At 47.4% G+C, this 21871-nt stretch overlaps 1 protein-coding gene and 1 long non-coding RNA gene across 5 annotated transcripts in view; both read left to right on the forward strand.

Annotated features, from left to right (window-relative positions):
• ATXN10 (ataxin 10) overlaps nt 1-21871 on the forward strand; it is a 168055-nt gene that overhangs the window by 110463 nt on the left and 35721 nt on the right. The window lies entirely within an intron of this gene.
• Nucleotides 935-2617, forward strand: LOC109501846. Its single transcript, XR_002160179.2, has 2 exons — nt 935-2089; nt 2192-2617. It is a non-coding gene; the product is annotated as an uncharacterized LOC109501846 (long non-coding RNA).

Consider the following 21871-nt stretch of genomic DNA (forward strand, 5'->3'; position numbering starts at 1 on the left):
CTCCGGAGAGCCCACGGTTGCACACCAGCGCCCCGGAGCACCTCTCACGACCTCTCCCAACTTCAGTTTTCACGTCACTTCGTGTCCTTAAAACCCAGACGGCGATCCGCTCTGTAATCCTGTGGTTAAATGGGGAATGTGCCGCAGAAGGAAAACATACGCCACGTAGGGGCTGCACCCAACGTGGACCGTGTTTCACCTTAATCTGGAATCACCCGCTGATTCGTTCGTTAACAATAACTCATCTTTTTATAGCACTTGGCATTTTACAAAGCACCTTGACATGCACATCACTAAGGAGGGTTTGCAAAAGAATCGTCTTTGCTTAATTGTGGTGCGTGTGGAAAGAAATGAGTGGCTGGTGGTGGTGGTGGTGGAGTGATTCTTAGGAGCCTCCATGCACAGCCATGGCCCCTCCAGATCAACTCCTAAAGAGCCATAGAATGAATCTTCCCATTTCCAGAAAAGCAGAAATAGTTTCCAGTGACCTGAACATTTCACGGCGGTGTTTGTCTTGGGGCCTGTAGCTTGTGCGTGGATATTGTGTATTCCTCAAGGTGGAAGAGAACGGGCGGGTCCTGCCATGAATCCGGGGGCTGGGCTCTGTGAGAGCACCTCTGTTCTCATGGTCAGAAAGGAAGGGTGAATCACTCTTTGTTCAGGGGGGTGTCACCGTCTGGGAGCAGTAAGTCTTCGAAAGGACTCTACGGGATAGTGCTGGTATTTGTCAGGCGGCGTTCAGGACAACCATCTTTGATCTGACCACCTTCGTTTTCTCTCCTTTAAAAGTCATCCCTCTCGCAGGCACCTGGGTGGCTCAGGCGGTTAAGCGTCTGACTCTTGATTTCGGCTCAGGTCATGATCTCATGGTTTCGTGGGTTTGAGCCCCACATCTGGCTCTGCACTGACAGTGCAAAGCCTGCTTGGGATTCTCTGTCTCCCTCTCTCTCTCTCTGACCCTCTCCACCTCGCTTGCTCACTCGCTCTCTAAATAAGTAAGTAAGTAAATAAGTAAATCAACATTAAAAAATAAAAATAAAAATTACCCCTTTCAGAAAGTTTACACGCCATAGGCATTTCTTATACACTTTGTAGGGGTCACAGACTCCCTGAGACCTGTCTTGGGATGTCAGGGCCAGAACCCTGGGAATTTGGGGGGATTAAAGTGTGGTGTGGAAGGAGCGTGTGGACCGGAAGGCAGCAGGTGCTCCCTGGCTGTGTGGTTCGGGGCAAGACCCGCTGAAGCCCAGCTTCGTGCGTGGAACAGAATGATGCCTGCGTTGTGTCTCGCGGGGTCGCTGTAGGCATTAGAGACCACGTATGTAAAGTACATCAAGTGATCCTTGATGTGACGTCACCCCAAAATACAAACTGCTCATCTTTGTGCCAGTGAGTCTGAGATAAACGTGAGTTTTTAAAATTTCTTGGTGGGTGTACATTTCCTTTCTCAGCTTTTTATTTTCACATGCCAGTTTGCACATAATTTCTCAGTAAATAAATGTGTTGAGTTGAACTTCCTGGGCCAAGCAATATTTATGTCAGTCCAATAGTAGACAGCATTGAATTTGAATGATTATAAATATATGATTAGGAATCTTAACCAAAAAGCTTTTATTTTGGAATCGATTAGAATTTTCCCATTTAAATTGTACTGTGTTTCTCTTGAGTAACACCTTAGTTCCTGGGATTGGCCAGCATTAAAGAGAAGTATGTCACACTTTTCTGCATACTGAACAGTCTATAATTATCAAGATTATCCGGTTAACGTAAAGTGCAGTTATGTTAGCATAAAGTTTTGTTATGTAGTTGTTACCATAGCCGGAGTCGGGTGAGTGTTTAAACCCCTGTGAACTCAAAATTCTTTTATGATGATGGAATATTTCATGTTTCAGTATTCTTCATACACAGTATGTGTTCAAATACTTTACCAGGTATGTGTTTCTTACAGGTTCATATAATATATAAAATGCATTTCTGTTCCAAGAAAAATAGAAGTGGTAAACAGTTGGGAGAGAGCTTGCATATTTTCCTTTATTATCCTGTCTGATGATTAATGCATTCAGCTATGTTCAGCCTCACGTTTAACCAGGTTAGTGTTTAGTTTTGGTTAGGCTGTTTTCCTTACGAGAACAGAAATGGCCAATCCTGTGCCCTGCCTGTCTCCCAAATGGAGTCTTTGCATTGTTTCCAGATCACGGTGCTTAATGTAAGGTCGGATTTTCTTGTGAAAACAGAGTTTGGATTAACTCTGTGTGCTTGCACGCACCCTTCCACACCCGCCCGTGCGGTTAGCTCCAGCAACCTGCTGACGTCACGGTTCTGATTTCAAGACGGAAGAATGAGGTGAGGTTCTGCTTTGTGGCGTGGAAGTGCAACAGCAAATTTTGAGTGCGTGGTCGATCTACAAGTCTCCTTTTCACGGAGGCCATGAAGCTTAATGGAAAGGATATGAACTTTGAGATCCACGGTGTGACCTTCGACGAAGTCCTTTAATAAAATAGCTGAGTCTCTGGTTCTCGTTCATCTACTTGGCTTGATTATTGTGAAGATTTATGCGGGGGCTGGCAAACTGCAGTGCACTGGCGTCTTCTTGTAAATAAAGTTTTATTGAGACACAGCCGTGTCCATCCCTCGAGTGGCGTCTATGGCTGCTAACACGCTCTACCAGCACAGTTGGGGAGGTGCGCGGAGACCATCGGGTGGTTTTCAGAGCCTAAACTCTTTATTTTCTGACGCTTCACAGAAAAAGCTTGCTGACCCCTGATAGAATGCGATCAAAAAACGGTGTTGTGAGTCCCATCTGTGCCCTTCAGTAGCTGTGTGACCTCAGTCTTGTTCTGTGACCTCTTTGTAGCTTCAGTTTTCCTCTATGAATGTCATTTATTCATCCCTTCAGCGAGTGTCATGTGCTTGCCACATTTCATCACCGTTCTAGGCTGAGGAAGTGCAGCAGGGAAGACACAATACCTGTGCTCGTGGGGCTTACGTTCCAGGGAAACGTGTTCACTGAGGATAATAATAGCACAGGGAGGGCTTCGTGGACGAATATTTGTAAAAGCACATTTGGAACATTCCTTGGCGTAGACAAGCATCATAGAATACATACTCTGTGATGTTGGCTCTTACTGTGCTAAGTATGGGCTTGTTAATGTGTAAAACAAAGTGGAAACTCAATTCGGGGTTGGAACCCTTCTAATTCCGTGTTTATGTCCCTAAGGTTTCTACCGAGAGAATGAACAGCTAGAAATAATAAGGAGCGTAACTGGTACCATTAGCCTCCTGAAGAGAGGGAATGGTTCATGGGAAACTGTGTAAAATAGTGTCACTGTATAGTCCCAGCCCAGGGCAGGGTGAATTCACGGATTGCTCTTGGTGTACTGGGCTGCTCACATGTAGAAGGTGAGAGTGGGGAAAGGAAAAAATCCGCCCGTGGAACATGGAGCTAACTCGAGCATTTTATGCTCATTCTGTATTTAAAAATTCTCATTAGACATTAGATTCCTTGGACTTTTGAGGTTCTTTGAATCCATACAGGAGTAGTGGGAAAAAGTACTGAGAATTTTAAGGGTCGGCCTAAAGGTTAATATTCGTTGAAGTGATGATTATGTTTTAAGACTGAAGGTCAATATTGGAAAATATGAAATCTATACTAGTTTTTTTCATATACATTAAATGTTGATAATCTAATTGGTGTTTGTGCACAGGGTCCTAGGACCCGAGTATTTTACATGTTGGTACTTGGACCGGTACCAAGTACCAGTACTTGGACCGGTATGGGGAGTGGGGTAGAGTTAACTGGTGAGTGGAATGAATATACGTAGTATGTCTAAGAACCCAGAGGCCCCCGATTGTATGACTTGGGCAAAATGAGTTCATTTTGCTCATGTTTTCATTTCTTTTTGGTTTTTTTTTTTTTTTTTATGTTTATTTATTTTTGAGAGACAGAGAGGGGAGGGGCAGAGAGAGAGAGGGAGACACGGGATCCGAAGCCGGCTCCAGGCTCCGAGCTGTCAGCACAGAGCCCAACGCGGGGCTCGAACTCACCGTGAGATCACGACCTGAGCCGAAGTCGGACACTCAACTGACTGAGCCACCCAGGCACCCCTCGTGTTTTCATTTCCTAAGTAAGGAGATCGGACCAAGTTTTTCCAGGTCCTTTTCAGCTCTAATTAAATAATCTGTGAATTTTCTCTTCGACCAGATTCCCCAAAGTCGAAAGCTTTGTATTGTTTTCCTCTCCTGCTGGATCTGCCACTTTGTCCTTCACATAATGATACAACATGTTTGGTTCTTCATGGTTGTAGGTGCAACATGCATGGCGTTGGGGGGACGGGGCCCTACCTTCCTCATCTTCTTAAGCAGAATATTTTCCTCTCGTGGCCCTCGTCTGTGGGTGGGGGTGTCATTGTGATGGACCACATAACTACCTGAGGTATTTTTCAGTTCTGATGTTCTAAGACTCCAGAATACAATTTAGAAGACTAAAGATGGAAAGGAGGAAGAGGGCTGTTTGTGTTGTTTTGTTTTGTCTGTCCCCCCCCCCAAGTTTTTTTCTTTTAATGTTTATTTTTGAGAGACTGAGAGAGACAGAGCACAAGCAGAGGAGGGGGACAGAGACAGAGACAGACACTGAATCCACAGCAGGCTCCAGGTTCCAAGCTGTCAGCACAGAGCCCGACGTGGGGCTCGAACCCACAAACTGTGAGATCATGACCGGAGCCGAGTCGAACGCTTAACTGACTGAGCCACCCAGGCGCCCGTCTTGTCTGTTTAAGGTGGAAAAGGGGAGAACCTGCGTGGCCCGGAGCTTCCAGAGACTAGATTCGCTATTGCAGCAGAAGGCTGTGACCACTGGCGGTGATGTCACGTTCTCAGTGCGCACCTCTGGCATTTTCCTGTGCTACCCAGTATCCTTTTTCCTATAACACTCTCCCTTTTGACACATAACTCTGTAGGAAATGTTTATACCTAAAAGCTTAGGTGATGTGAAATGACCAATTCAAGATTGCCTTTTACAGATTTGAAAATTACAGTTCGTGGTTTGTGATCTGGCAGAGCTTAAACAAAATTCGTATGTACTTTTTTGAAAATACAAAGAAAAAAACGTTTTTACTCTATGTGAAAATACGTCATTCTTCTGGGACTTTCATTTTTAGGATATTCGGTACTTAGTAACATGCTTATAAAAAAATCACTGGTTGATAAAGAAGTAAAGTGGAAAAATATACTCAAATGATTTTCCTGGGAGTCATTGCCCTTAAAAATACAAGGATAATATTATCTATGACTTAATATTTACCATATTTCAAATTTATGAAATCCCCAACTAAGAAGAATTATAAAATCAATGTGATACATCACATCAATAAGAGAAAGGATAAAAACCATATGATCATTTCAGTAGACACAGAAAAAGCATTTGGTAAAGTACAACATCAATTCATGATAAAAACCCTCAATAAAGTAGGTTTAGAGAGAATATGCTTCAACATAATAAAGACCATATATGGGGACACCTGGATGGCTCAGTTGGTTAAGCACCCGACTCTTAATTTCAGCTCAGGTCATGATCTCACGGTTCATAACTTCAAGCACCACATTGGGCTCTACGCTGGTGGCACAGAGCCTGCTTAGGATTCTGTCTTTCCCTTTCTCTCTGCCCCTCTCCTGTATGCTTGCTCTCTCTCAAAATACATAAACATTTTTTTTCAAGACCATATGTGAAAAACCCACAGCTAACATTATACTCAGTGGTGAAAAACTGACAGTTTCTTCCCTCGGGTCAGGAACAAGACAAGGATTCCCACTGTCACCACTTTCATCTGACATAGTACTGGAAGTCCTAGCCACAGCAGTCAGATAAGAAAAATAAAAGGCATCCAAATTGATGATGAAGAAGCAAAACTTTCACTATTTGCAGATGACGTGGTAACTATATATAGAAAACCCTAAAGGCTCCACCAAAGAACTATTAGAACTGACACATGAAGTCAGTAAAGTCATAGGGCACAAAATCAATCTACAGAAATCTGTTGCATTTCTCTACACTAATAAGGAAGCGACAGAAAGAAATTAAGAAAACAATCCCGTTTTTAATTGCACCAAAATAATAAAATACCTAGGAATAAACATAACCAGAGAGGTGAAAGACCTGTCCTCTGAAAACTGTAAAACACGGATGAAAGCAATTGAAGAGGGCGCGAAGGAATGGGAGGACATTCGGTGCTCCTGCATCGGAAGAACAAGTATTGTTAAAATGTCTATGCTCCCAAAGCAGTGTACGGATTTAATGCAGTCCCTGTCAAAATGCCAACAGCATTTTTCACAGAACAGTCCTAAAATGCGTCTGGAGCCACAAAAGACCCCAAATAGCCAAAGCAGTCCTGGAAAAGCAAAGCAAAGCTGGAGGCAAACTGCAGACTTCTGGTTCTGATACAAAGCTGTGGTCATCAAAACAGTGTGGTGCAGGCACAAAAATAGACACGTACAACAACGGAACAGAACAGGGAACCCAGAAATGAACCGTAATTACACAGTCAATTAGTCTTTGACAAAGGAAGAAAGAATATGCAGTGGGAAAAAGACGGTCTTTTCAGCACATGGTGTTGGGAAAACTGGACAGCTACACGGCAAAGAATGAAACTGGAGCACTTTCGTTAACTGTACACAAAAATAAACTCAAAACGGGTTAAACACCTAAACGTGAGACCTGAGACCATGAGAGTCCTAGAAGCAAGCACAGGCAGTAATGTCTCTGACATTGGTCATAACAGCATCTTTCTAGAGATGACTCCTGAGGCAAGGGAAACAAAAGCAAAAACAAACTATTGGGACTACTTCAAAATAAAAACCTCTGCACAGCAGAGGAAACAGCCAACAGAACTAAAAGACAGCCTCCTGAACGGGAGAAGGTATTTTACAAATACCTATCCAGTAAAGGGTTAGCATCCAAAACATATAAAGAACTTATACAATGCAACACCCAAAAAACAAATAATCCAGTTAAAAAATGGGCAGAAGACGTGAAAAGACATTTCTCCAAAGAAGATATCGAGATGGCCAACTGACACATGAAAAGTGACACGTCACTCATCATCAGGGAAATACAAATCACAGTGAAATATCACCTCACGCCTGTCAGAATGGCTAAAACAGAAAACACAAGAAGCAACAGGTGTTGGTGTGGATGTGGAGACCCTCGTGCCCTGTTGGTAGGAATGCAGACTGGTGCAGCCACTGTGGAGGACTTCTGAGATTTCCCAAAAGTTACAAAAAAACTACCCTGCGATCCAGTAATCGCACTACTGGCTGTTTGCCCCCAAAGTACAAAAACACTAATTCAAAGGGATACGTGCACTCTGTTTACAATAGTCAAGATATGGAAGCAGCCCAAGTGTCCATCAGTAGATGAATGGATAAAGAAGATGTGGTGTGTATACACAGTGGAATATTAGCGATAAAAAAGAATGAAATCTTGCCGTTTGCAACAACACGGATGGCATTAGAGAGTGTTACGCTAAGTGAAGTAAGTGAACAGAAGACAGATACCATACGATTTCATTCATATGTGGAATTTAAGAAACAAAATGCAAGAGCAAAGGAAAAAAGAGAGAGGCAAACCAAGGAACAGACTCTTACCTGTAGAGAACACACTGATGGTTACCAGAAGGGAGGGGGTTGGGGGATGGGGGAAATCGGGGATGGGGATTAAGGAGTGCACTTAATGATGAGCACCGAGTAATGTATGGAAATGTTGAATCACTGTATTGTACGCCTGAAACTACTGTAATGCTGTATGTTAACGATACCGGAAATAAAATAAAACACTTAATGAAACAAAATACCCACCTCGTAAGATTGTTAGGAGTGTTCATGAGATCATAGTTGTGACCTCTAAATTGTATATAGCACTCTCAAAGTTTGGGCTGTTAACATTTTTGAAAAAGAAGAATTCTAAAGACACAAGGGAAGAGTGTGTAATTGTAAGCTGTTGATTACTGACTGAGTTTGCCGTGTGTGGTTTGAGGACAGCAGTGTGGGATTCAGTGCCCCCAGAGTGCCCGTGGTAGAGTGTGGCTCGTGGCGAAAGGCTTTATGTAGTGTGGTGGTTAGGAGCTCTGGTTCTAGAGTCAGGTGGATCTGGGTCCAAATCCTGGCCCTGCTGTAGACCGGGAGTGACCCTGTGTGAGCCTGTTTCCCCCTCAAAAACGGGACGACAGGAAGTCCTGTGTCAGAGGCTCCTTGGGAGGGTCACGATGGAGCCTGTAATGTGAACTGTGCCAGGCAGAGACGTACTAGTCAGTAGGAACTGCGTTATTCTTGTTTGCACATACGCATCCCGGTCATTCTTCTGAAATCAAAACCTGGATCGTGGACTTGCTTTTCCGGCTCCCGGTGGAAGTCCTTTGCGCCTTGCAAACAGCCTGTTGGGAATCGATTCTGGATCGTGGTGGCCTAGATGTACTTCTCGGTATGTCTCCCACTAAGCACAGCTAAAATCCCTGGACGTCAGGTGTAAAACAAACACAGGAGCCCTCTGAAAGATGGAGAGAAGCAGGCAGCCTGCCTAGGGACCTCGGGACTCAAGGAGCAGCCCAGCGTGCGTTCCCGGGGTTTTCCTTTTGCCTCCAGTATCTCAGACGGGTGTTAGAGAAGCTGTCAGTCCAGAAACACCGATGGGTGCAGACACACACACATACACCCCCAAGAGAAGGTTGCTCTTTGTTGCCAGAGGACCAAGAAAGGGGCACTTTGGCAAGGCAGCCTTTTAGAATATAACTGTCCTACTTCAGACAGACACCGTGGAAAACCGTGTAGCCCTTCCCCCATCAGCAAAGGCCACGTGGGAAGCCCAGACTTACGCTTTCACCTGATGTGACACAGTGCCCCCGGCCCCACCGGTGGACTCCGAAAAGACTTGGTGTCAGCGGTAACTGGGCATCCTTCCTCCCTCCCTGTTGCTGGACGCCCTGCGGGGGATCAGAACTCCTGCCCGCTCAGGAACCATGGGCATAAAGCAGTAAGGAGGCAAGCCCCCCACGCCCACCACAGCGCCGCTGTCGGGAGAGACCAGGTGAGCCGAGGCCTGGACTTTGGCCCCCACATGGGAGTAGCAGGTGCTGCCCTTCGCCCCGACCCGGTCACTGTCGTGGTGTCAGAGGAGGCCCCCCAAAACTGGACGTGTGCCCGAGACTCTCAGTCGCGTGACCTGAAGCCCAAAATGTCTACGGTACACATAAAAGCCACGCGTTCTGCCGAGCACCAGGCGGATCTCGACCTGATGAGAAGAGGCGATCGAGGGCTGCCTAGATGACACAGATGTGGGGTGATCTGATAAGGATTTTAAAGCCGCCTTCAGAAAAGCGCTTCCGTGAGCAGTTGGGAACATTGGAAGCAAATGAAGAAATAGGACGTCCCGGCCAAGGAGCAAGATGTGAAGAAAAGCCAACTGGAAATTTTAGGACCGAGAAGTACAGTGACCCGAAGTAAAATGTAAAGACCCCTTGGGTGGGCTTTGGTAGCACGGTGGAGAGGACGTCGGAGACAGTCTGGGAACTTCAGGCTACAATCAAAATCATCCGGTCTGAGCAACAGAAAGAGAACAGACCGGGGGAAAAAATTGACGGAGCCTCAGGGACATGTAGGGTCCTCAAAAATAGTCTGGGAGTCTGGCATCAGAGTCCCAGGAGACGAGAAGAAAGCCGGCAAGGCTGAGAACGTGGTCTGAGAAACAATTACCGAATCTGACAAAAAGCGGAAGGATTCGGAAGGGCGGAGCCTGGGTCACGTCTCCTTCGATTAGCTTACGGGTAGCAGGTGACCCACCTGTCTGGAAATTTTTCCGATCTCATTAACCCATACATCCTATTAAAACAAAAAGGATCGTGCTTTCAGTCTTTTATTCTTAATGACTGACCTTATCTCAGTCTAGGTTACATCAGCCCGCATTTTCTACAAGATCATGACAAGATAGTCTCTTTGTTCAAAGTTTGTTTTCCTAAACCAGCAATTACCTGGTAGAAATGGGTGCTTCCGTCCCCTTCGAGTCATGTGCATGAGTGTTCATAGCAGCCTTCACTCGTAAAGCCCCACACCGGAGACACCCCACATGTCCATCGCGGACAGGATGGGTAAAAATACAGCATGGCGTGCTCTTCGTGCAGGGGAATAAAACCGGCAGTGAGAAGGGACAAGCTCTGTGGTTTGTAGCCGTATGTTTAGCGGGAAAACCCACAGTGGAGAGTGCATATTGTGTGGCTCCGTTCACCCAGAATTCCAGAACAGGCAGAAGAAATCTAAGATGATAGAGGGTTGAGTACTAGTTGCTGTGTGGGGTTAGCAGCCGGTAGGGGACACAGGGAGCCTCTGGGTGCCGGAGTGTTCTTTGTCTTGATCTGGGTGATAGTTGCACACGTGTGTACACGTACAAAAATTCCGTAAGCTGTGCACTTTGAGATTTGCACACTTTAGGAAATTAATTTTTAAAATAATTTTATTAATTTATAGCTACGTGTTCTGAAACACAAATCTCTAGGTAAAGTCTTTCTGTTGCTTTCAGGAAAAAGTGAAACGCGTAGGCTTGGCCTTCAGGGTCTCCCCCGATCGGCTCCACCATGTTTCCTCCAGCCCTGGATGCCAATGCCGTGTTCTCCCGTCTCCAGGGCCTTTCTGTCTCCCTTATTCCCACCCCACCTTGACTTTGGGAAGAGCAGTAAATGTGTCTGATTCACCCATGGGTCCCCACCTTAGGGTCTGTCACAAAGTAGCTTTTATCTTCAGTGTTTAGCAAATGGGTAAACAGTCGTAGGGTTAGGGTTAGGGTTAGGGTTAGGGTTAGGGTTAGGGAAGGGAGAGAAGTCAGAGAAGTCAGTCGCGCAGGGAGGGGACCGCAGATAGATGGCACTCCGACGTTCTCATCGGGCCGGTGGCGAGCTTCCCGAGGGCAGTTCTTTCCTACTCAGGGGCTGCTGTGTTCACCGCAGAGGCACTTCCTGGTGTGCCGGGGCTGGGGCTGGCGACATACCGTCCCCATCATTGTGGCCGCTCCCAGGGCCGTGGCCCTGTCGCCGTCCAGCCCTGCCTCGCCGGCCCTTCCCCTCCCCTTCACCCCGAGCGGGCTCAGCTGTACACCGTGAGGGTTCCCAGCGCGTTTCTAGTATTTCGGGCCCCATCTCTACTCTGAAGATTAGAAACCCCCTCCTGCAGTGTGGGTGCTGCAGTCGAATAAAAGCTTGACGTTTTGAGTGTAACAGACCCGGGCTTTGCCGCTACTCCACTCCATGACCCGGATCGAGTCGGTTAACCCTACACATCTCATTGTCTTCACCTGTCGGAGAGGAACGCTGATTCCTACGTCGCAGGGCTGTTAAGAGCCCCGGGCTCTTGTGCGTAGAGCATATTCGGTGCACGTTTCCTTCCTCTTCTCTGGGTCCCGTTCTCTTACACCGATAAAGCCTTTCTCCCACGGGATGCGTTTCTGAGATGTGTCGTCTCTGTTCGTAGACTTCTTCCCCCCATTGTCACCCTGCACCCGAAAGGTGACCGTGGGGCTTCCACACGACACCCTTCAGAGGCCACGACAGGCTGTGGGCATGTCAGTCAGGATTTGTGGGAGGCGGGCAGGCAGGGAAGAGAAGGACAGGTTCCCCTGCTGGCTTCATTCCGGTGCCCGCAGGACAGAGGGCTCATAACAGGCCCAGGTCGGGATATTCCTCCCAGGGGCCAACGGGTGCCATGATGCCCTGTGCTGGATAGAGAGACGCGGGCTCTCAGCTGTCTGCCTGCCTTGCCTTGCCTTTCTTCTCTTGCCTTTTTTTTCCTTTCCTTTTCCCTTTCCCTTTTCTTTCTTTCTTTCTTTCTTTCTTTCTTTCTTTCTTTCTTTCTTTCTTTCTTTCTCTTTCCTTTCTTTCATTTCCCTTTTCTTTCTTTCTTTCTTTCTTTCTTTCTTTCTTTCTTTCTTTCTCTCTCTCTCTCTTGCTTTCTTTCCCTTTTTTTTCTTTTTAAAACACCATGGCCAAGTTCGATAAACCGTTTCCAAGGCTGGATTTCTTAGTAGCAAGGAGCTCATCCTGTTACAGCAAGCAGTTGAGATTCTGTCCGTGGGTTAAAAATTAAAGGCTGAATGTGCTCAGGACAGATTTCTGTTTGTTCAGGCACTGAAGTATGACACCGTAGACGGTGCGGCATGGGTGGGAATCACATCCCGAGAAGCAGCGGCGGAATGCGTATTTTTAAAAAACTGGCTCTGTGGGTTATTTTTGTGCGAAACGTAGCTGTGCATGGTAGCACAGATGTGCCAGGACAACTCTCCTGAGCTGCTCTGTTTTCTCTGCCGCTGACACGCTTTACCGACCCCTTTCTGGTCTCACTGCTTTCTCAAGTCGTATCTTGTGGCGCTGTAAGGAGGCTGCTAAATGGAGTGGAGCTTTAAGTCGCGGGCTCTCGAGTACACTAGAGATCAGTTCACGTCCTGATACGTGTTTTCTCCTGCTTCTGCTTAAAAACAGTGGCCTTTCATCTCGCTCTTCAGATCTCTCACTGCACAACTTCTGACGTTTTGTTGATGAAACCGTCTTCCAGAAACGACTATGGTGGCAAAGGTCACCTTGCGCGTCTGCTTCTTTCCTTCTAATTCTGCTTGTTTCGAGTTCTTCGCAAAGAATGCAACAAAAATGCCATAAGCAGAAGGACAAATAAAAAAGATTATGTTACTCCCTGCCGTTTTATTGGGCACTTTCTGGAAACCAGGTGTTGTGCAAGACCTTCCCTTTCCTCACCCCCTAGTTAAGTGACGCCCTCTGCTTCGCGGTAGGAGCGTTTCGCCCTTTTTTCCCTGTGAGACCAGGGTGACTCATCGGAGCCTCTGCGGCTCACGTGCCCCTCGGGACGTGGAAGCCTGACGAAGCGGAGGGCCTGGCGTCACGAACAGTGCTGTGCGCGGGGCGCGCCCCTTCCCCCAGGACCTCATCCTCTGAGACCAAACACTGGAAGGCGTTTTGCATTCCAGATCAGTTGAAAATTCCTTTCTGACATCCGGCCCTACGGTGTGTGGTAGTTGAGTAATCGGTCAGGGTGGAAGCAGGGACATCTGTAGCTGCACACTGATTCCGTACTCGGCCACCGCGGTGTCATCTGTGTGTCACCTGTGCCCTCCTCACTTCAAAACAGTTACTGTTTTCTTCCGTCCTGCAAGCAGAATAGTGGTAAGCTCCTTTGAAACCAGCTCGTTTCATTCATCATTTCAACAAAGATTTTATCTGCTGGGTGAGGAATTCATGAGAAAATCGCACTAAATTCAGATGCAGATGTTTGCTAAAGAACAGTTAGTTGTTAGTCTTCCTGGAATCTGGTAGTTGGGCGTACAAAATATTTTTATTAATCATATTGTGCTTTGTACTTGGGAGTCCTTTTAAAAGTCGCAGTGTTGCGTTGTTGAAAAGCTTCTTTGTCTGTCCGTGAGCTCTGGCAGAACGCGGCCGTGTTGCCCTGCTGAGTCGTACTGTGGAAGTGGAGAGCCCGTCTTCTCTGTGGCTTACTTTCCACGGGCTCTTCTTTCCCAGCATGCCCAGCCTCGTGGGGTCTTGGCCAGGTTCGCCTGCGGGGCGCCGTCTCTGAACGAGCCTCCGTCACCCCTGCCTCCCCCCGCCACCGCCCCGCCGTCGGCGCTGTCCGCCCTCTGCTGGTGTTCTCACCGAGGCTCTGTGGTGTCCCAGTCCCCGTGGGAAACGGGGCCGAGGCTCGTCTCATCGTTGGCTGTCATCTTGCCCGCACGTTCGCCCCATTGCAAGACCTGTGGGTCCTTCCCGACTCAGGTTTCAGAACTCCGAGGGTACCCCTGCTGTGCGTTTTAGCTGGTCCCCAAAACGTGACTGTTAAAGGCCTTTTACCTCCTGAAACTTTCAGTTGCCAAACTTTGGCAGGTGGAAAAATGGAAAAATGCTGAGCATTTTTTTTTTCATTTTCAGTGAAGCTAGAAAATAAAAGTCTTCGTCTGTTTAACAAAAGCAACTTTAGAAAAAATAACGCATGGTCAGTAAGGATAAAGTGGGCAGTTGTTAGGGGGATATGAAGTGGTGGGACCCTGACGGGGAGCAGTTTAGCGAAGAGACTTAAAGATGATTATGTTTTTTCATCCAGTAGTTTTACCTTGGGGAATTTCTGCAAAGGAAATAATCAGCGACACGGTAAAAATGCTGATACATGGATGTTTGTTATATTGTTGGTAAAAATTTGGAAATTATGTAAGAATCCTGAGTAGGGGAGGATTAAATTTTGGTGGGTTGCAGTGACAGAATAGCATATACCATTTTATTTAAAAAATTTTTTTTTTCAACGTTTATTTATTTTTGGGACAGAGAGAGACAGAGCACGAACGGGGGAGGGGCAAAGAGAAAGGGAGACAAAGAATCGGAAACAGGCTCCAGGCTCTGAGCCATCAGCCCAGAGCCCGACGCGGGGCTCGAACTCCCGGACCGCGAGATCGTGACCTGGCTGAAGTCGGACGCTTAACCGACTGCGCCACCCAGGCGCCCCGCATATACCATTTTAAAAATCACATCTTCAGAGAATTTTTATTATACAGGAAGATGTAGAATAGCGTACATATATAAAGATGATTTTCATTTTTTAAGATGTGTGTGTGGGTTGATACATACGGGTCGAACACAGACTGGCGGTACACGACCACGTTCGTGGATGGGATCTGTCCCCTCCTCAGGGCTCAGGCCTGGCCCCCGAGGGAAGGGATCAGATCCTTGATGGCAGCCTGGTTGGGGGTGAGATTGCAGGGTGGTGATCCTCGGCCGAAGTGGACTCTGACCTTTTCCGTTCTCCCCTGCTGCTGGGCCCCTTTGCCCTCAAGCATGGAGGGACTGGGCCGGGGGGGGGGGGGGGGGGGGGGGGGTTGCTCAGGGAATGGTGAGCCCGCTGGTTATTTCTCTCCCACCTTCCAGCCTCTGCTAACAAGGCTGGCATTTCTGTACCTTGGGCGGGCAGTAGGCGGACTGAACGGAGACGACCCATCTTGAGGTTGAGCTCCCCATCGAGTTCTTTTCCGTTCCTCTCAAGGTCTGGGCTGGCACAGAGCGAGTTAGTTGGGATTAAAGTATTTTTTATTCAGTTTAGTGAGGTACGTGCGTACATATGTGTTATCCCTATATAATCTTAACAAGGGAAACAATTTGCAGCCCACATAACATTTAAAACATTTAAAAAGAAAAAAGAAATAAGCTTCTAAAAAGTCACCCTGAAAACTGATGAGTGGACAAATAATGTGATGATCACTGTGACTTTTATCTTATTTTTAATGTTGATTTATTTATTTAGAGAGAGCATGGGGGAGGGGCAGGGAGAGGGAGAGGGAGAGAATCCCAGGCAGGCTGCCAGCACAGAGCCCGATGCAGGGCTCTACTCCACAAACCGTGAGATCATGACTTGAGCCGAAATCAAGAGTTGGACACTTAACCAACTGAACCACCCAGGTGCCCCATCACTGTGACTTTTAGAAGAAAATCTCGTCGCTGTGGCTTTTCAGTTATTGATGACCTCCTTCCAGGAAGAAAATACTCATATTGCTTACAAATTACTCCAGGGAAAGTGCTTAACAGTTGCCTATAGTACCCAGTGTTGGCTTACTGAAACCTTTGGATTTGACAGTATTTGGTGATGATACCAAAGTTATAGAGGAAGCACAAAGATTTCTCTCCTGAGACCCCCAAATGTTTCAATGCTTTAGGACTTGGTCCTGAGCCTTTCTCTAGGGAGACCCCTAGTCCCGGGCTTTAAAGCCCGTCTGTGTGCAGATGACCCCAACGTGTATCTCTGGAGCCCAGACCTGCCCCCCAGGGTCCACGCTGGGGTACATGGCGGCCCACACTCTCCTTACAGGAAATACAGAAGGATAGAACCGCTGACGCCCATTTGGATGTCTCCGAGCGCCTCACTCCCGAAGTGCAGTCCGTTCACTTGCTCCACCCCGGAGCCCTTCTGTATCTCAGTAAATGATAACCAGCCCTCCAGAAACTTAGAATCTTGGAGTCCTCTTTTGTTCACTTGAGAAAGCAGTTCCCGTGGGATCTGCCTCCCATCAGTGGTGTGGGATTTTATCCCCAGTGCACCACGGCAGCCCTGCCTGGGTCCGCTTCCCACTCCCCTGCCCCAGTGCTTCCTGACGGACCTGCCCCGAGCACTGGCTCTCCCGCCCGCGTGTTTATATGGCAGCCAGGGGTCATGGTTTTGAAAATCCAGATTGGATTCACTCACCTGTAAAAATCTTCAATGGCTCATTTTACACTTAGGAAAGAAAAGACCTAAGTTATTTTCCTGCCCTTCGAGACTGTATTCTAGGGAGCCGAATCACCTAGGGGGCCTGTAAAATACGTACGTGCATGTACGTTTTTATGCCTGGACCATCGTCCCCAAGATTTAGATTAGGTTGACCAAGTGGGACCCAGGCATTGCTTTTTAAAAGCTCCCCAGGTGATTCGGATTCACAGGGAGGATTGAGAGGCACAGTGATTTTTAAAATTGAACACGCAGCATAATCGTCTGAAGATCCGTTCAACAGCCGTCTGTTGGGCCCTGACCCCAGGGTCTGACTCAGTAGGGCCGGGGGTGGCTCAGCGTGTGCGTTTCGGAAGAACAAGTCTCCAGGTGATGCTTGTCCCGCTGCTCCAGGGACTCTGCTTGGAGAACCACCCGCTGCTCCGTGGGCTCCGGCTCCTGCCTTTGCAGCCCCACCCCTGCCATTTTGCACGCAGCCATGCCGATTTCCTTTCTGTCACTGGGATACGTGTGACTATTTCCACCCCTGGTTCCCTCAACCTCGGGTGATCTGGGTTCCCTCGAGATCGTTGAGTGCTTTTCCATGACTCAGGTCTTAGTTCAGACGTCACCATTTTATAGGAAAGCATTACCTGCCATCCCCACCCCCTGTCTCACATAGAGCCTCCTCTGTCACTCTCTAGTGGCTCATCTGTTTAGTTCCTTTATAGCAATTATTCTAATCTGTAGTGTGTTTTTATTTACTTATTTCTTGCTTGTGCTCTCTCCCGTATGCGTCCCGCGCTCCCCCACCCCTGCGTGCTAAGTTTCACGGGCACAAGGACCTTGTTTACCTGTTTGCATGTGGATGTGTGCGTGGGGTCAGTCAAAAGAGCTGTCACATACACAGAGTTTTTCAGCAACTAGTTCCTGACATCTAATCGAAGGGCAGGGCAAGGGATACAGGAGTGAAAGAAGCGAGCTTCATGTAGTTGAAAACCCCGGCATCTAACGAAAGAGTCAGACAGACCAGCACATTTGTATACCACGGACTTCATACAACCAGACTCCCTAGTCTGATGGTCGCTGCACTGGGAAGGAGCCAGTGGAGGGCATAGAGAAGCCACGGAAGGTTGTGCTAATACAGCTCTCTCCACAACATACAGAGAGCGGATGTCTGCCCCTCTCAGCATTGTTTCTGGGTTTTGTAGTTGTTCTGCTCAGGTATTGGGCCAAGGGTGGGTCCCTTCTGTGGGGAGAACCTCAGGTGTCAGGACCGTCTGCTCCCAGCTTCATTAGGAGGCCACTTGGCTTATACCGACCAGGCGCCCTTCCTTCTCCTGGACCGTTGGCGGAGAGTGGAGATTCTGCCCCCACAGGACCCTTAAGTGGGTCACCCCGATCCATGAATTAAATTAACTCCAAAGTCACTTTGACCCCAAGGCACAAAATTCATTCCCTATTAAGAGACTAAATTCGGTGTAATAATAAAATGCCCACCAGAGGTACCTCTAAATTTGAATATTAATTCTATCTCATTATCAAATTCCCAGGGAGACATTAAAATCCGAAGATTACATTCCATTTTAAATTAAAGTCCAAGACCTTAGTCATATTCTCTGCCCTTAAGAGTTGAAATTCAAAGAGACTGAGGCTTAAAATGTATCCTTTCCGGTTTCTTATTCTGCTGAATCCCACCCAGAGGGGCTCTCCATGCCTGCCCGGGGTCGGGACTCCACCTGCTGCAGGCCTGGTTGGGGCCTTACAGGTTCAAGAACCCCAGTACCAAATCTCTGACATGCCTCGCTTCTTACAATTAAAAAAAGGTACGAGGGCACAGGCTTATCACAGCACCGGTGTCCCCACACCAGAGTTAGAAAATGCGTCCTTTCCCAGTCCTCTGATAGTTACCCCCAAGCAAAAGCGGGTCCCCAGACACCAGTGCTTAGTCTTTGCTGCCAAGTAGCAGGAAGTCTCTGGTTTGTGAGGGAAAGAGCGTTGACATAGAAGTTCTGAGTTTCTGCTTCTGCAGGACTTCAGTTAGTCTGTGACGGTTGGTGGCCTGTGACACTGAGGGGTGGTGTCCTCGCTCATTTAATTCGGTACTGCTCTCCCTCGTAAGAGCAATCCCAGTGAGCCGAGACCATGTTTCTGTCCTGTCCTGGGTTTTGCGGGGCCCCAGTTTTCTGTTCCGGTAACAACTAACACATCTACCCCATCTCTGAGAGCAGTTGGGACTGGATGCATTTTCATTTCCCTTTAGATCTTTCCTGGCCTTCTAGATAATTATTTTCCGTGTTCTATCTGGGGAATCTATCCTCTAAGATTTCAACTTTTTCTCCTAAAAAAAAAAAAACAAAACAAAGAAACACTCTTCCTTCATCTAAATCAGCCTGATTACCTTCTACTCTTTTCGTTCTTCCTCTGCTTCCATTCTGACCGTGAGTCCGAAGCATTGTTCACGGCCACTCGGACTCCTTATTGATTTCCAGAGACTGAACGCTCCAAACAAAGACCTTTTTAAGTTGCAGTATTTCGTTGAGTTTGTTTTTCTACATCAGAATAAGAAGACCATCTTCTTGTGTTTTTTTCTGGTCTTGGAATCTACCTAAATTTTCTCTTAGGTATGATGGTTATTACAAGTTCCTGGCACATAGCCCTTTTCAAGTTAAAAAAGTTCTCCAGTTTTCTGAGAATTAAGAAAAAAAAAGTCCTAAGCCAGTGCTAACCATTATCAGATGTTTTTTTCTGTGATATTGAGATAATTATTACTACTTTAATGAGGATGCTTACTGTACATTTTCTGGTTGACGTTAGGATCGTGAGGAACTTCTGTAGCATGTGTAATTTTGTTCATCTAATACTCTCTGTGGGACTTTTTTGTGTGGGGCAGGGAGGGGTCCCTGTTAAAAGTTAAGTAGGCCTGTGATTTTCTTAACACCGCTCTGTCTGATGCTGGTTTTGAACCAAGTCAGAGTAGGTTTAGGAAGCTTCCTCTCTTTGCCTGTTGTTTTGGAACAACTTACATACATAATAGATTATGTGGTCCTGAAAAATTCGGTGGCACTCACTTGGAGAGCCCTTGGGTCTTTGTTTTGTCAGTGAGTCTTGGTCATTTTTGTATCATTAAATCACTTAAATTTAAGTATTTAAATTGTTCTGTTCAGGATTTTGATTTATTCTGTCGGTGTTGACATTTTCTCCTTTCCTCAGAGATATTCATTCCATCTAGACTTCCAGTTGTTTTCATAAAGTCCATAATGCTTTATTGTAATCTGTGTTTTCTGTACCTTTTTGTCTCTTTTCATTCTGTTCTGTTTAAATAGATGTCTCTCTCTTCTTCATCAGTCTTCTTGGAATTTTTTTCCTTCTGTTAATGTTTGCAAAGAACCCCTGTTAGTTGTGGTTCATCTTTCTGCTGTGCCGTTACTCTCTGACACACTGACCGTTGCCTGCCAATCAAGAAAAGCAAAGATACAAGGCTTCCTGATAGCAGGCTTCTCTGGAGCAGTGATGCAAAACAGGAATCAGTGCAATGACATCTTTAAAGCGCAAAAACTGTCAATCTGGAATTCTATATCCAGCTCAAATAGCCTTCAAAAATGAAAGTAAAATAAAGCCATTTCCCCAGACGCAAGCTAAGAATTTGACGTCAGTAGAACTGTGCTATGAGACGGTATCGAGGGAAGTTGAATAAAGTGGAAGAAAATGGTGCTGGATGGAGACCTGACTCTATACAAAGAAATCAAAGCACCAGAAAAGGAAATATGTAGCTAAAACCGAAATACCTTATCATAATCGCAGTGTATTTGGGGGTTTATGACGGACGTAGAAGTAAACGTACGGGAGCCCCAACGTCAAGTGGAGTGTCCGGTTGTGGGATTCTTACATCGTGTGTGAAACAGTAATATGTTATTTGTATAACATTATTTGTAGATAGACCACAGTGAGTTAAAGATGCCTACTCTAAACCCCAGAGCAACCACTTAAAAAAAAAAAAAGAAACAAACAAAAAGAGAGAGGGTTCGTAAGTGGCAGAAAGCGGCTCCGTGGCTGACGAAAGCTGGCGGGCGAGCCGCAGAGATTGCAGACACGCGCGGGAGCTTTCTGGGCCGTGAGGTTCTGGCCTTGATGTGTCTGTGGTGGTGCAGGTGCAGCTGTGATCTGCTGTGTGTTTGTCACGGCTCAGCAGAGCTTGGTTTAGGAACAAGGAGAGCAGAGCTCCAGAGGGGAGAACGGGAAGGCCGTCGTGCTCCATTTTAGGGGCTTCTCTCGGGATTTGCGGTGGGTCCCAGACGCCGGCTCAGTGGGTGCTCTCGTACTTGGCGCAGGTCAGGAATCATCGGCTCGGCTGCATGTCGGAATCTCCGGAAGAGTGTGTCTGCGGCTCTGACGCCCAGGCTTCACTCTCCGAGATTGGGACGTGTTTGTTTTCGGGTTGGGACCACAGGATGAGTGCTGTTGGACACCTCCCAGGGGATGCTGATGTGGACCCAGGGTTGTGAACCACTGGCCTAGCCTTACGCTCAGGGTTGTAGAGAAAGCGAGCCTGTGGAACGCAGGCCCTGTGCTGCCCTGAAGCTTCTGGAGGGGTACCATTACTTGTTCCCAACGTGCCCATGAAGGGGAGCCATGAAGTGCCCAGCACGAAGCTGCACGAAACACCTAGACTCACCGTATCTACTTACTGGCTGGTCATGGAAGTGTAAGTCTTGATGTACCGGAGCTTTGCCACAGCTCAACCCGCGGTTGGCACAGGAGCGCCGTGTCCAGCCCTTTTCAAGTGTGGGCCGTGAAGGAAACTTCCAGAGTCTCAGAGCAAGTGAAAACAGTATCACAAGCGTGTTGCCATTTCTCACATCCTGATTGCGTGCGGGGGGCCATGCCGAATGCTTCCTCGTGGATCTTCACCGTGACCCCGAGACATGGGCGTGACCCCCTTGTCACATAAAATCTAGACTTCCTGACGTTCAGGGAGCTCCTCAAGATTCCACGGCTGACAGGATCCCTGAGCCGGGATTCTCACGTAGTTCTGTCTGTCTCCAGAGTGTCCCCCGTCCTTCCAGGTGGTTGGGATGACACCTGAGTCCTGCCTGTGGGTGGGTGGGTGCGTCCACATCTCTGACCAGATGGTCCGTTTCATCCAGCATTGCCTTTGGGCTCCAGGCCCTTTGAGTTGTTTGTCGGCACGTCTGAGGATGGTTTCATCGGGACGGGGACCTTGTGTGAGCATTGCCACGCCCACGTCGTTGATCGGCTTTGGAACGAGGCCTCTGATGATCTCTTTATTTGTGTATGTGTTTGCTTTGAGGAGCTGTGTGGTGAACACGTTTTTGCCACGTGTCAGGTCAGTCAGGCTCGCTTCACTGTATATTCAGGTAGGAGATAAGGTGCTGTGCTGGTACCGTGCCCTTGCTTTCTTCGGGTTCTTGGATTTTTGTATTTACCGTTTGACGTGACAGCAGCCGGGTAGTTGAGGCTGTGTTCTCTGTCAATCCAGTAGGTTCCCCCAAGGGAGCATACAGAGCAGGGCTGGGCGTGTGCACTGTGCATAGAACGCTCTCCGAGCCGATTGGCCCAGGTGGGAGGAACAGTTAGCAAATCAATTAGT

This window comes from Felis catus, chromosome B4 (genome assembly GCF_018350175.1).
Source record: "Felis catus isolate Fca126 chromosome B4, F.catus_Fca126_mat1.0, whole genome shotgun sequence".
Lineage (NCBI taxonomy): Eukaryota > Metazoa > Chordata > Mammalia > Carnivora > Felidae > Felis > Felis catus.